This window comes from Meles meles, chromosome 18 (genome assembly GCF_922984935.1).
Source record: "Meles meles chromosome 18, mMelMel3.1 paternal haplotype, whole genome shotgun sequence".
Classification (NCBI taxonomy): Eukaryota; Metazoa; Chordata; class Mammalia; order Carnivora; family Mustelidae; genus Meles; species Meles meles.
The window spans coordinates 39308613-39324615 of record NC_060083.1 but is presented as its reverse complement, the minus strand read 5'-3'; the positions used below and the strand labels follow the sequence as shown (position 1 = coordinate 39324615).

Genomic DNA, 16003 nt, shown 5'->3' with positions numbered 1-16003 from the left:
CATTTGCAAAATTTGCTTAACTCAATGAACCAGTATTTCCCAAACACCAAATGCATGTTATCAAATCACGAATGGGTAAAAAACCCATTCAAAGTGCAAGACAGACAAATGGATTTGAATGTAACAGTAATATCAATGATTTCAGTTCTCACACTGCAACTTAACTTTAGTCAAGTTTTGGTGTAGTATCAGAGAAGAATACGCACAACTGTCTGAAAATACTCCTCCCTTTTCCAACTACATATCCCTTATGGTTATACTTTCTTCAAATACTTCAATCAAAACTATCAATCACATCAGACTGAATCCACGAGTATATATGAAAATCCATCTTCTCTTAAGCCAGATATTTAGGAGATTTGCAAAATTGTAAAACAAAAAAAAAAAAAAAAAGCCATATTCCCCTAAGTTTTTGAAAAGTTATTTTTCATAAAGGTATTATGTTAAGACGAGAAAGGTTTTTTTAGGTAATTATTTATTTATTTTGGAGAGACAGAGAGTGAAAGAGTGCATGCTCGCAAGTGGGCGGAAGCTGAGGGAGAGAATCTCGGGCAGACTCCCTGCTGGGTGCAGAGCTCGAAGGGAAGCTCCATCCCATGACCTGAGATCATGACCTGAGCCGAAACCAAGAGTTGCATGCTTAACCAACTTAGCCACCAAGGTACTCCTAGGTAACTTTTTTAAACTGTTTTTTTTTTTTTAAAGATTTTTTTATTTATTTGACAGACAGAGATCACAAGTAGGCAGAGAGGCAGGCAGAGAGGGGGAAGCAGACTCCCCGCTGAGCAGAGAGCCCGATGTGGGGCTCGATTCCAGGACCCTGGGATCATGACCTGAGCCAAAGGCAGAGGCCTTAACCCACTGAGCCACCCAGGCGCTCCTTAAGCTTTTTTACTTTAATTTCTAGTTTGGTAAATATCAATAGATATAAACCACATAAACAAAAGCTCTTATGGTCCTCAATAATTTTTAAAAGTAAAGAGCCATGAGACAAGAAAGTTTGAGAACCACTGCTCTAAGAGAATCTGTCTCTGATTCCAGCCACCGCGAAGATTGCTGTTTGTAGCAAATCTTCCTTTCCCTATCCTCAACCAGAGTTGAACCTAGGGCAGACATCTGGTCCAGGGAAAATCATGCCTTAGACTGGCCAAATCAGATATCATTCGGGAATCTGAATTAAGACCCATGGATACTGAGGGCTATTTATGGCAGAACACTAGAGTCCATGAAGTCTTACTGCTGACGTTCTTGGAACTGTTTTGATTCCAGCCCTTTCTAAGGTCTTGTTGTTCAGCTTCTCCTTGGATTCTACTACAACTATTTCTTTTGGAAAAATCTTTTATATGTTACTTTAAATAGGTTTCTTTTCCTTATGACCAAGAAAGTCTTAACACCACAGAACTTCAATACTGTTACCATGAGTGTTTTATTCCATGTCCTTATCTGAGACACCATATTATAACAAAAGTTCTCCTTCATTTGAGGATCATATCCCCATATAAAATGAAAATCACTCCAACAAAACTAAAATCTGAATGGAAATTAGAGCCTTATTCAGAACAAGAGACAAGCTTAACAGTCAGCTGTTAGATTAAAGGAGGCCTGTTGTTTTTTGTTTTGTTTTGTTCTGGAGAAGGTCATTATATATCATGTCAATACATTTTAGACAGCAAATGGCCTTCATTAAAATATACTAGACTGACACAGTTTTCAGGGAGGCTGATGAACAGAAAAAGAACAAAGTAGAGACCTGCCCAACTACATATGAACAATTATAAAGCTAAGATAATTAAGGCAGTGTCGTACCAGTAGGAGACAGGCAAACAGACCAACATTACAGAACAGGGAGCAAAGAAACATGTAAATGGCATTATGAAGTCGTAAGGGGCAGACATGACCGTTTGGTACATGACGCTGGGGAATATAAGACATAACTGTTACCTCAGTATAGGGGAAGATTTCTTCATTAAGACACAAAAACACACATGATAATGGAAAAATGTAATAAATTTGACTCTGTTAAAGTTTAAAACTTAGTGTCAAATAAAAGATAAAGTTAGGGGCGCCTGGGTGGCCCATTGCATTAAGCCTCTGTCTTCAGCTCAGGTCATAATCTCAGGGTCCTGGGATCGAGCCCTGCACGGTGGGAAGCCTGCTTCTCCCTCTCTCTCTGCCTGCCTCTCTGTCTACTTGTGATCTCTCTCTGTCAAATAAATAAAATCTTAAAAAAAAAAAAAAGATAGAGTTTAAAAAAATGTTTAATACACCCTTAGGCTGGCTACTATCAAAAAAACCTCCAGAAAATAATAAGAGTTGGTGAGGACATAGAGCAGCTAGAGCCCCCGTGCACTGCTGGTACAAATGTAAAATGATGCAGCCGTTACATCCAACAGTATGGCAGTTCCTCAAAGAAATTAAAAATAGAAATACCATATGATTCAGCAATTCCACTTCTGGGTATAGATCCAGAAGAACTGAAAGCAGGATCTCAAAGAGCTAGCCAAGCACCCATGCTCAGAGCGGCAGGATTCACAGTGGCCAAAAGGCGAAGCGATGCAAGTGAACACCAATGGACAGATGAACAAATAAAATGGGGTGCATGCGCACAGCGGAATATTATTTAGTCTTTAAAAGGAAGGAAATTCTGACACGTGCTAGAACACAGATGAACCTCAAACACAGGATGCTATGGGATATAAGCCAGATGAAAAAGGACAAAAACCACAAGACTCCACTCATATTAAGTAACTAAAGTAATCAAAACAAGAAAAACGGAAAACAGTACCTGTTTCTACACACCAACAACTGTGTAAACCTTGAATTAAGGAGCTGAATGATTACATACATTTTTCTTACAGACGGACAGACGAGATATGCTGGAGAAAAGAATTAGAGGCTTTTCAGAGAACTACTGCACATGCCCTTCTCTAATGTAGCGAGTGCCTCAGTAGGAAGATTTGGGCCAAGAGCTTCTTAGAAACAAACAGTCAAGAAGAAAGGTCTTCACAGTCAAGTAAGGGTTACTGTCTGAATGTTTAACTCCCACTCTGAGGTCTGCTCCCAGCTCTCCCCAAGCGGCATGACCAGCTTTGCCACACAGAGCAGCTAGGTAACTCCTGCCAATTCTATTAAAATGTGACTACAGTCGTAAGAATGAAGGCCCAGGCATTTCCCGGAGAGATTAAACTTCAGAATCTTTTTTCCTATAATGGGAGCTTGTCAAAAACAAAAGAAGCTATTGGATCTTAGTGGCAAATGTGTCAGCATAGCCTTTCAGAGTGATTCACCAGGCCTGCAAACAAACACACAAAAAAACCAGGTATGCTTCCCTGAATATACAACCAGAATTTAATATGGAGCCAGTACTGTCCTGAAACCAGGTTGAGAATAACCTCATCAAGCCTGGAAGTAAATACGACAAGATAGTAAAAAAATAAAAATAAACAGAATTTTAGATACATATTACAATACTGTTATTATCAGGCCTCGAGTAACTTGAAATCAGTAAGATTACTCAAAACACCACTACACAGGGGCACCTGGGTGGCTCAGTGGGTTAAAGCCTCTGCCTTCGGATCAGGTCATGATCCCAGGGTCCTGGGATCGAGCCCTGCATCAGGCTCTCTGCGTAGCAGGGAGCCTGCTTCCTCCTCTCTCTCTGCCTGCCTCTCTGCCTACTTGTGATCTCTGTGAAGTAAATAAATAAAAATCTTTAAATAAAAATTAAAACAAAACAAAACAAACAAAAAAAAACACCACTACATGGTAAGAGTCTAACAAAACATTTTCTACTAAGGCAGGAATTAGTCCAAGCCCTAAAACCAGCTTTAGAATGCAGTTCTACTGCACCTTTTGTTTGTATTAACCTTCATTAGTGTGATGGATTTTAAGAAAACACAGTAGATGTACCAACATTTCTCCTGAGTCTACAGTACATGACAGAAATCCACAGGATTCAGCACTATTCCAGACCCTGAGTTAAGACAGCTAGATATCAGAGTTCATGGCCTACCTGAAAAATTTCTCTAATTAAGAACAATTTGTCTCATTCCTTTTTTTTACGATGAAAATCTAGTGATAATGAAAAAAAAATGCTATCACAGCATAATTTTATGTAACGCTCTAATTGTATGGACAACTGTGTAGAAACGAGGAAAAGGGAGGAAAGAAACACACACTTATGCACGAACACACTAAGATGCTTTTACAGAACACTCAAACCCTACGTCTCCAAGAAAGCTCATAAACACAATTTTCATCTCTAAATTCCATTTTGTGTACCTTTCATCTTGTAAAAAAAGCCAGGCTGCTCATGAGAGAAGAAATTCCCAGTCTCTTCTACAGCTAACCTTACGCTGGGGAGGTGGGGGGAAGCAATGCTGTCTTCAGAGGTACTACCTGTCTTTCACAAAGAGTATTCAAAAGAAGGAATCTGTGAGGTCTAAGATCCAGAATCCAACAATGTCAGTGGCACAGAGGTGAGTCAAACACTAGGTGCATTGTGTTAGAATAAAGGCACCTTCAGTTTTTAGATGTTGGCTCCAGAAGTTCCACGATGAGCAACATAATAAAAGGGAAGATGCGATATACATATAAATCCTACATATGTGTGTAAATACACAGACGTGTATGTATCTCTCTCTCTCTCTCTCTCACACACACACACACACAAACATACAGATGGTTCCACAACTAGAACAGGAAAAACACAAAGTGAGGCAGGAACTGCTTGTACCAGAGGGCAAGGAAGCACTCATACATCAAGCTTAAAAGGTCTGCACATGCCACATCTGGAATATTTTGGGCTTCAAAAAATGTCTATAATTGTTGGTAATATGTAGAATAAATTAAGGTCCTGAATCTACAATGATACTAAAACAAAGAAAGTGAGAAAAAGAAACAATTCATTTGCCACCATTAGAAGTGATTATTACACCATCCACTTACTCAGGAAATCGTTAAACGGAAAATTAAGAATTTATCTAACTTTTGACAGAAATTATAATTATTCCTAACTGATAAGGGAAATCTTTACAGAAGACTAAAGGCTAATCAATGTAAAAGGGACAGCAGAATTGGAAAATCAGCACTTTGCAACAACCAAAGAAACATCTGGTTCAGACAAGGATCCCAATCACTAGGTGACAGACTGTTGGAGAAGTGGAATAGCATAGTTCCAAAGTGTCACCACTCTACAGATTACTTACTAACTACAAAGGGAAAAAAATGTCTCCACTGGAGATTTGGTATATATCATTTTAAACAAATGATCAAACAAACATCATTAATAATGGGATATTATGACATTATTTCTCTTACTGTGACCCAGTGGGAGGTGCAGAGCAGCACCTATGAAGAATTCTTACCAAAAGTATTTAATCTGAATCTAATCAGACCATAGACTTAAATGTCAATTTATAGGACATACAAGCATAAAGGAACCAATTAAATGAAACTGTGAAGAAACAATCAGAAAATTCTAGAAGTGACATATTCAGTAAGACAAATGGCTTGGTCTCTTCATAAAGGCAATTTCTTGTGGCTTCTAAATAAACTGCTCTAAATTTAAAGAATTAAAAAAGATACATGTCTGAAGAAAAAGCTGAACATTAACTGGATATCAGATAGTTTTAGGAAATTACTGCTAATTGCCTTAACTAAGACAATGTAGTCTAAGAACAATTAAGCAAAACAATCTCTTTTAAAAGATGCATCTAAAGTATTTAAAGTATGAAAGTATTAAGATGTCACGATGTCTCCAATATAAAAATTTACGCATTATATATATAAACACAAGTGCACATATATACGTAAAAAATACAGCAAAATGTAAACCATGGAATCTAAGGGATAAGTGGTATAAAGGTGATGACTGTACTATTCTTTGAATTTTTCTGTATGTTTAAAATTTTTTACATAAACAGTTGTAAAAGGTGGGGGTGGGGAAGGGCTCAAAATGCACTTCCTCCAGGAAGGCCTCCGAAAGGAACTCTCCTCTAAACCTTATCACTCTCTTACAAAATTCTCTCAACATGGAACACAGAGTATTGCGTTCCCATTCTAAGTATTCACTTACTATTTCACATATGCAGTAGATCTGGTTTTCTAACAAGACAGTGAGCTCCTTCAGGCCCAGGCATTTTTAAGTTATTTAGGAGACTTTTAAAAAGTACTAGTACCAATATCTTATGAAAGCACTCAGTAAAGCACCTCTAACTAACTGGGTTAGCTTTTTCAGCTCCTCAACAGAATGGCAGTTTGCTTGTACAAACAACTTTGAGTCAAAGTTATCAAAAGGAGATCCTAAAACATTGCTTATGGGCTTACAGAATTTTGCAGAGAAACTAGCATCTAGGAGTTAAAGGAAGCGTAAGTTTTACATGTCTTCTGAGGAGGGTCATGGATTTGCTGTGTTATCCAGACCTGTGACTTCATTCTCACAACATTATTCTTTAGTGGAACACTATCTTCCCCCACCACTCCCATCTGCAAACAGACAATATTTATCCACAACTCTTGGGTATAATGAAGCTTAATGAGCTATATAATGAACTTAAAATCTTAGATAAAAGACTGTACAAAGATTAAAAAAACATCTTGATAATACAGTGCTGGTGAGGAAAAAGGCAGACTCACACAACTCCTGGCAGGGATATAAATTCGTACAACCTCTACCGCAAGCAATACAGCAGTATCTAACAACATTAAAAATGCATACATCCTCTGATCCCGCACTTCTGCTCGGAATTTACCCAAAAGATACCCATGTACCTAAAAAGCGCATACAAGGAATTAGTTGTAGCGCTGGAAAAAACCTAAGTATCCAATGATAAGAGCTGACTGAATGATGGTACATCTGTACAAGGCAGTATCTGTCATCTTTCAAAAAGGAAGAGGTTTTCTATGACTATGGAATGATGGCCAAGATTTACTAAGTGACAAAAGCAAAGTGCAGAATAATGGCTATAGTATCTTACCATTTGTGTAAAACAGTAAATAAAAACAAAACCTTAAAAGTTGTATATGCTTATAAAAGCACTATCTCTGGAGGGTAAACAAGATCAGGGTAACAACAGTTTACTTTGTGGAGGGTTTAGGAGGGTTTAACTAGATGGATGAAAAAGGACAGAGAAGGAGATTTTTCTCTTCCTGTGTACCTTTTGAATTTTGTTTTATGTGTGTTACCCATCTTAGTTTTAAAAATATTTATTTATTTTAGAGAGAGAGAGAGAGCGCACAAGGTGGGGGGAGAGAGTCTTCAGCAGACTCTGAATTGAGTGCAGGGTCCAATGCGGGACTTGATCTCAGAACCCTGAGACAACTGACCTAAGTCAAAACCAAGAGTGGGAAGCTTAACCAACTGCGCCACCCAGGCGTCCCACGTGTTACCCATTTTAAAGAGCCTTTTTAAACATGGCTTTGCACCAATACAAATTAATGATACTCCTCCTAATCCTAAAAGCAATCATGCCTTCACACCGTAACAATTTCTGAATAAGGCTTCAGTAAATTCAACCAGATGAAACGCTCCCAGATAAAAACAAAGCACCACAGATGACAGAAATCTCCTGAGAAATGGCTACTTATTTCTTTCAAGATTTTTACCAGAACCTGATGCAAGTCTGGACACAGGCAACACTGAACATCTTCCAGTTCACTAACCACTATGAAGAGCTCTACCAGAAGTCACCAAAGCGCCGACACCAACCATCCCCGCCCTAAGTGTGGAGCTGTCCCAATAACTTAATACTCCTCAGTCTTCACACAAGGAAAACAAGATAAGTCGCCAGCTCTTTCCAGGAAACGGGATGATATATGCCCCCCCAAATTGTGCTGCTTCTGTGCCATCTCTTGGGTCCCACTATAACCATGGCAACAGAAAACAGCACAAAAGACAGCTGAAACATGCAAAGGCCAGGGTTAAAAGGGGAAGTGAAAAAAAAATATATATATATATACTTTAAGGCCCCAAAACATAAGGTCCTACAGTTAAGAATGGCAGCCAAAAAAGCCTTGCTAGAATACCAAAGAACACAAAGGGAAGAAAATAGAAAATAAAATATCACCTATCCCCAGTTATCCAGATAGGAAACCGGTTTGTCAAAGATAACTGAAAAACAAACAAAAAGCTGCCCCCGCCCCCAACAATTCAGTTATTCATTTCATTGCTATTCAGTAAACCTTCTGCCTGTAAGAATTTATCATTTCCTCACCCTGTTCTGATGTCAGAGGGAAGAAGCATCCAAGTATCCAAGAGTGGTCATAAAGCAGCAAATTAAGGACCATGAAAAATCTGCCAGCTGAAAACCGATGTCCTTGATCACTGATATAATACTGTACTTTAGAGTTCCTTATTTTATACTGCTCTTCATTATTTGCAAATGAGCAAGAAACATCACTCCCACTGCTTAAAGTTAAAAACTCCACGGGGTAAGTTATCCCCCACTAGTAGTTTCAGATTGCTTTTGTTTTCGTGTGATATTCACAGAGCATCAATAATGTACAGCTAAAACGAAAGTGCTAAGGAAGTTTTGTTTTGTTTTGTTTTGTTTTTAAAGGAAGATCTTTTACAAAAAAAGAGGCAAATAGGTCACACAAAGTAGGAGGGCTAGAGAGGAGAGAACCCTGATGTCTTGATTTACAGTTATTGCCCTAAGCCTTACACTGTGTTCTCTATCTCTACCTTATCTAGTTCTACAAAGGTAGTTAAGAATTTTACTAAAAAGGTAGTCCTTACTTTCTTTTTTGTGGCCCTTAGTCCTCCTTAGAAAAGCCACCAAAATCCCCTGCCAGAATAACTGAATGGGTTGGGGCACCTACTCCTAAGTTTAGGGGATGCTTGTATTAAAAGTACAGCATGACTGTGGTTGGAAATAAAAGTAATCCTGGAACTAGAAGTTGCAGTGACAGTTTCAAAAGAAGGGTCAGCATGGGGCACGTTGGCTCTGGAAGGCGTTAGTAGCCTGGGAGCCTCTAGGGCAACATCAGATGTAAATTCTGCTTTGTCAGTAGGTCCGTCAAATAATTTAAACGCTCCCTTTAGGACAGGAGCAACAGGCGCACTATCTGGCAGCCCACTGTCTGCGAAGAAGGCGGGCGCGTGGTCAAGGGGCTCTTTATCCCGCAGGTCCCTGCAACACAGCGATGCGCATGCGCCCCGGGGGCAGCGAACAAGCACCCCTAGCTCTTTCACACTCGCGCATGCGCAGTCGCCCATCTCGCCGCAGGCGACAGCTCACTATTTGGCAAGGGGGATGGGGCTGGGAAAATGATGGGGGGGCTGAAGGCAGGGGGCGCATTTGTGTCTCCTGAATGCTTGGGATTGGGGAAGGAACGGTTGATTAGGCTCTGGCATTCCCAGGCCACGTAACCCAGGATGTGGGATATGGAACAGAGAAGAGTATGTGAGTGGCGGGGGGGGGGGGCGGGGGGAGTTGGGGGTCAGTCACCTCTTAAGGGAGGCGCCCCCCCCACACTCCCACAGGACAACCCTCTCCCTTGACTCTCCTCCCCCCACTCACCTGAGAACGGCGGCGACAGCTGCTGGTCCCCGTCCCCCTGCGCTCGCTTCATACTGTCCGCAACATCCGGGACCTGCGGGACCGCCGATACACAAATACACACACACTCGGAGCGCGCACACTCACACACACACACACACACCGACACACACCGGCCGGGGCGTCATGGCGTCAGCACGTAGACGCAGCGAGCGCGTACCCGCCGGGCCCCACCCCGCGCGGCCTCCGCTTCTCCCCTCCCTGAGTTCTCCTGCCCCTCCTCCCTCTTCCTCAAGGCTCTGCCTACCTCCCTTACTGCGCGTGCGTCCCGCCGGCTCCACTGGGCCGGGGGATTTGAGGGGAAGGAGGGGCTTGACTAGAAAGAGGCGGGAACACGGAGGGGGCTGCACGCCCGGCGTGGCAGGCTATGCGGAGGTGCGAGGCCCAAAAAGAGGCCTACCAAGGGTGGGAGAGGGGGGCTTAGGGGAGTCGGGGTGGGCAACGTAACAATAAGAGCATTGAACAATAGCAGTTTATATTTGCAAGAAGTGTATGGATTACCGACACCGTTAAGTCGCATTCCCTCACTTTTTCTGAAAGCTTTGTGTCAGTAAACTATTTTTTGGACTTTATGATAATTCTAAAGACTTTTAAGTCACCTAGATTTTGGCATTTGAAAACAAAACCAAGGACCATCCTCTTGGGGGAAGGCAGGCTTGTGGGTGGGCTTAACTGAAAGGGACTTTATTCAGTGACAACTTGTTGTCTTGGACATCCAGGTCCCCAGCTGGCCTCACATCCCGGCTCCCAAGGGCCATCAGTGACTCCTGGGTTGAGTAAAAGAAAAAAAGCCTCCAGCATCTTGGCCCTTGGAGGGGAAAAAAAAAAAAGTCATCCCCATGTTAGAGTGATAATGTCAGTGGTAGGATATTTGTTTTTGTTTTTTTTTTTTAAGATTTTATTTATTTATTTGACAGACAGAGATCACAAATAGGCAGAGAGGCAGGCAGAGAGGGAGGGGAAAGCAGGCTCCCCGCTGAGCAGAGCCCCATGCAGGGCTCTATCCCAGGACCCTGGGATCATGACCTGAGCTACCCAGGGCCCCTGATGGGATATTTGTTATTGCTATGATCCTTTCCTTTAGCTTAAACTTTCAAAAATTGTTCCTACAGGATCAAGCCAAATAATCCAGAGCAGGTTTTGTCTCTTTTCCATACTGAGATAGTATCATTATACAGATACATGCACTCAAATGTTGGAGGCATTGGACCCCAAAGAGCAGCCAAGTGAACCTGCGGGTCATGGGGTGATGAAGGGTGGGTCCTGCCTTGGGAACAGCTTCCGGAAGCTTTGCTGCCGTGGGACTGTCTCCAGGAGACTGTGCTCACTTGTCTCCTGCCACATGCGTCCTGGCGCCAGGTGGCCGGTGAATCTGTTCATTAGGGAAGGCTGAGAGCCCATGAGCAAAGCCACAGGGGTTTGGAAAGAAACCCCTGACAGAGCCAGGCTGCCTTCCACTTTCAAGTACACGAGCATGCCCTACAATCCCATAATTTAGAATGTCCTAGGAAAGCCCTCCAAACTCCTAGAGCTTGCTCCAACTGTATTTCAGGCAACATGATCAAGAAATGGAGATCCTAACTTCCACCATGATGTGAGTGCTGGGCCTACCTTGATTAAAACAAAAAGAGCTTTTGTCACCTAGTAGGCTGATGCTTGAAACTTTCCAGTGAGGTTCCGCTCATCCTCATCCTCAGTAAACATTCATTCCTTTAGCTGAAGCCAGCAAGGTTTTTGGTTCTTGTGAAAATTCAGAGTGCCCCGTGGGTAACCAGGTAACCCAGTTCAAGTAATCGACTCCTGGTGTCACTGAGGCTGTTTAGTTCCTGTTCTCTTCACTTCAGGGTTCACAGGTTGGCAAGGAAGAAAGAAAAAGGATACCCCTTGGAGGGAGGAGTGTAGAGGAGGGGAAGGGGTGCAGAAAAAGGAAACTGGAGGCAGGAACAGCATAGTTTAGCCACCTCACACTTGGGGCTAATCAATCTGGTGTAGTCAGATTGTGCCTGGCACCCGGGAAGGGACTCCTCAGGGCTAGTGAGTCTGTGCTAGCAGCTTGTCCACGCCGGCCCTGAACCTCCAGAGATCTGGAACGACATGAGTCCTACCCCATCTGTAGCCTGGTGCAATGAGGCTCCCGTTCTGCTGTGGGGACCATCCCGCCCACCCGAGATGTGATCCACCAGCCTTTGTACAAAGGGCTTTGATTTGGTGTGGATCTGATTAAATGCCTGTAGATGTCCTTGGAAACACTGTGTGGAAGAATTTTAAACAGCTTCTCCTTTTTAATATGCACTTCCTCTTCGGTTTTAATTATTTTGTTCCTACATTTTCCCTTTCAATTTACTAAAATCTAGAAATGTAATTAGAGCAGAGGCTGGGCTCAGAGAAAGCTGCCAGGATTTCTACAGCATGATTAAATATACGAGGCATCCCTTTAGTGTGGGACTGAAAAATAGGATTCTCATTTTTATCTTTCCCTTATCTAGGAAAGCATCAGCCCCACATACAGATACGGATTTATTGAAAATGAAGCACTAATTAAAAACTCACCCAGCCTCTTTGCAAGGTTTGTTGGGGTGGGGGGGAGTGTGGTTACTTCATTATTTCCTCCATTTACTGTTTTGTTGTTGTAACTGCCGACAAGCAAGAAGGCCCCCACCCTTCAAAATAAAATTCTTTTTTTCTCTTGAGGGACTTAATGAGGGTTTTATCTATGCAACAACAATCAAGCTTACAATGGCACCAATTCAATTCACTGCTCCTGTGGTGGTAGGAAACGTGCCGAACTGCGTTTTCTTAATTCCAAAACACAAATGACAAAGTATTCATCGGCCAGCGTGAGCCAGGTCTGGGCAAGGGCTCTGTCTCAAAAGACCGCAAGACATCTGGTCTTTATGCTGCCAATGAAGATCTTCGACTGCATGGTACAGTCCAGTAAGCGAAGGCGTGATTTCCCTTGAAGCTGTAGGGGAGGTGGGGGCAGGCAGGGCTGAACAGAAGAGGAGTCCAGGATCCCATCCAGTTGTAAGCACAGTAGCAAGATATCGTCCTCTCCTCTCTCTCAGTTGGCCAGGCAATGAACCCCAGCCCCAGGGCCTGCCATGGTGGAGCCCTGCAGGGACATCAGAGATGTGTATGCAGGAAGGAATATTCTCAGTGGGGAGGCCTGGTCCTGTGCTCTGGAGGTTCTTAGTCTAAAAAAACAGAGACAGGTGACATACTCCGGGACACAATTGTAAAACCATATGCAAGGAAGCATACCAACAAGATCACGTTGACGAGGTGGTGCTGAGGCCACAAAGGGGTTATTGGAAAATTGGCAGTGGAGAACTATCGATCAATTGATTAAATTTCATAGCAAGGTAGCTATGGCTTAATGAATCAATTCTAGCTTCCTTGTCAGGAGACCCAAGTTCAACACGAACGCTTATTAAAATATAAACTTGGACAAAACCTCTGTGAGCCTCAGTTTTCCACCTGAACAATGGAGAAAATAATGTCCACCCTATCATATTGTTGTGTGGGTCAACTGAGATGATATTTGAATGCATCAGAGTCCCTGGCACAGAGCAGAACCTGCTTATTTAGGGTGTGTTACTGAATGTGGGTTTAGGGGTAAGTGTTCATAGAGCTGCTAGTCTCCAAGCCCTGCTTTCATCTGTACACCATGCTCCGTCCTTTTCTCGAATTCGTTCAAGTTCTTTGGGAAGCAGGAAATCAAAGAAACTGCACAAGCATCTCAGCCAGAACATGGCCACTTGCTAGCTGGGGTCCATGGACAAGACTTGGAGTCTGTTTCCTCACAGATGGGTCAGGCTCTCTGGTCGCGAGAACCGCACCCAAACTGGAATTTACTGAAGAAATACCTCTGGCCTCCAGAACTGACAGGACCTCAAGAATCAGATTCCAGAAACCTGGCTGAAAATCAAAGGTTCATGGAGGAAGACCAGCCTTCTTCAGCAGGACACTGGCCAGGAGGTCCCACTGCTGGGCATTGCTACAGAGTGCCACTGCCAGACACGTGGCTTCCACTGCTACCGAGGCAAAAGATGTCTAAACTTCTTCCATCTTTGTGCCTCGTGCTGCAAACCCCAAACGCAGGCAGCAGCACCAAGTTGACCTGTCTTGGTCAACGTTCTGGACCGTGAACGCCATGCTCTATGGTACCCATGGTGAAATGTTTAGCACTCCTTCTTCCTGATGTTATCCACAGCAGAGGGCTCGCAGAGCAGATGCCAGAGACTAGTTCTCGCATCTTATCTGCGACGTGGGGGAATCCATCATGGGGTAATAAGTGGCGTCAAATGACGCGATGTTTGTTCACAAGGGCTTGGCATTCGAAAGGCATTAGGATACTTTACTTCCTTCTTTAAGAACACGAAAGGATTATAATGGTGTGGTTATCTGAGGATTTGACCCATGTGCTGGCAGATAAATTGAAGTTCTGAGTTTGTTTTTAATCCGGAAAAATGTTGCTGGCAAACCTGATGCCTGAGGAGTGGAGCACCAGGCAAAGAAGCAGCTGCGGGAAAGAGCAGGGAGGAAACGGCAACTTTGAGTCCTAATGTTCCTCTGATTTGTGCCTTGGACTGGCAACACTGTCGACTCGTGCATCTTTAACTGGGTCTAAAAATACCTTGAAGTCATCGCTTCCAAATAAGTTTTAGAGGGCTGATAGTCATTTTCAACAAAGAATGTATTAGCAAATGGAGATTATATACTGTTATGAATTATTTTCAGTGGGGTTTTGGGGGTCCTATTCTGAATGGGATTGATCCACCACCTGTTGGCATTTGCCCTAAAATAACATATACCTAAATGTAGATCATTAGGTTAGCAAAAACACATTTTTTTCCTCTGCCTCAACTCAAGTAGAAATTACTTTGGATTTTATAATTTTAGATTATTCTTGCCATGGCTCTCCTTTATCAAGGTGAATTGATTTCAACTGGAAGTTTACTCTGTTAGAATCCTATTTTTTAAAAAAAGAATTTAATCTAAAATTCAATTATAGAAGGTCTGTGCCACCATGAACAGTCAACGAGCACTTACTGAATGCTCCCTGGGTACAGAGCTTTACCAATGTAACTACAGGAGAAGTCGAAAGAAATAGAAATACTTCCCTCATTCAGATAGGGTTTTCAGTTTAGAATTTAAAGAAATCCAAAACTGGAAGGAACCATAAAGATTCGTCAACCCAGTGGTTTTCGAATGGCCCTTGCTTCTCAAGCTCTGACCTTCTGAAGATTTGCTTCAGGGGCTCCAAGAAAAGGGGTAGAGGGACCAGTGAGGCTGGGAAAGGTCAAGTCAAGCCAGCCAGGTTCTCTTTCCACTCAGTCAAGCCAGGAATCAGGCATCATCCTTCAACTCCTTTTCCCCCCTGACACCTCACATCTGATCTATCAGAAGTTCCCAGAAGCTCTCGTTTCAAAGTATCCCTTGAATCCATCCACTTCTTTTGATCTTCCCAATTCCATTTAAGTCCTAGCCACCATGCTCTTTTGCCTGCAACAGTGAGGGGATTCTAAATAGTGTCCCTAGTATTTGACTTGTCTCTCCATCCATTATTCACTCAGCAAACTGGACAATCTAATTAAAACTTAAGTCAGATTATGCTGCACCCCTGCTCAAAACCTTTGAATGCTTCTCATGGCACCAAGAATAAAATCCAAACTTTGTACCCCCTGCCTACGAGAGTCTTGGGTTCAACCACATCTCGTGTCCCTTTTTCCTTGTCTTCAGCCATGCCAGCCATGTGTCAATTCTTGGAACCGGTAAAGCCCATCGAGATGGTTCCCTCCATAGATGTTTTCAGTTACTGTTCCCTCTGTATGGAACACTTCCACCCTACCTTCTCACATGGTTCGTTCTTTCAGGTCTCCGTTTAATTTCATATCCACAGAAAGCCTCCTCTGACCACCTATGCTATCCCAGACAAGGACCTTCCGTTATCTTCGATCGTGGTACTCTGTTTACTTCCCTCACATTACTAACAACAATTTTTAATTTTTGGAGTATTTACTATCGGTTTACTATCGGTCTCGCTTAATCAACTGTCAGTTCCATAGCAGTCTGTTCCGCTCTCCAGAAAGTCCTAGCATTGGGCACTGTGTGGACATGTGGACAGCCGGCACTTTGTACACACTGAACAAACCAAGGAGGGAACGAATGAATGACAGAGAGGCCTGGTCTTGTCTGGAATGTGAGGGAAGACTTGAGTACAGGTTGGAAGCCTACCTAGAAGGTCAGTGGGCTAGGGATGTGGAGAAGGAGAATGAGGAAGGAAAACACCCCAGAAACACGGAGATCCTCAGGCCAGGGGGAGCGTGGAGACTCTGCAAAACTCAAGGGAAATGAGTAGCGGGAGACAGAGAGCAAGTGGGGGAATGGGGAGCGCTGTGGGAGGTGGGGCAGAAGGGTTAGGCAGAGCCAGCAAGCCTCTT

At 42.9% G+C, this 16003-nt stretch overlaps 1 protein-coding gene across 2 annotated transcripts in view; it reads right to left on the bottom strand.

Annotated features, from left to right (window-relative positions):
- The window catches only part of LOC123929699 (speckle type BTB/POZ protein), a 66090-nt gene extending 56405 nt beyond the window's left edge, over positions 1 to 9685 (bottom strand). For both annotated transcript variants that reach the window (XM_045985676.1, XM_045985677.1), the window contains exon 1: positions 9522 to 9685. The gene's annotated coding sequence lies outside the window, so the exon portion shown is untranslated. The remainder of the gene's footprint in view (positions 1 to 9521) is intronic.
- Positions 9686 to 16003: the final 6318 nt, after the last annotated feature.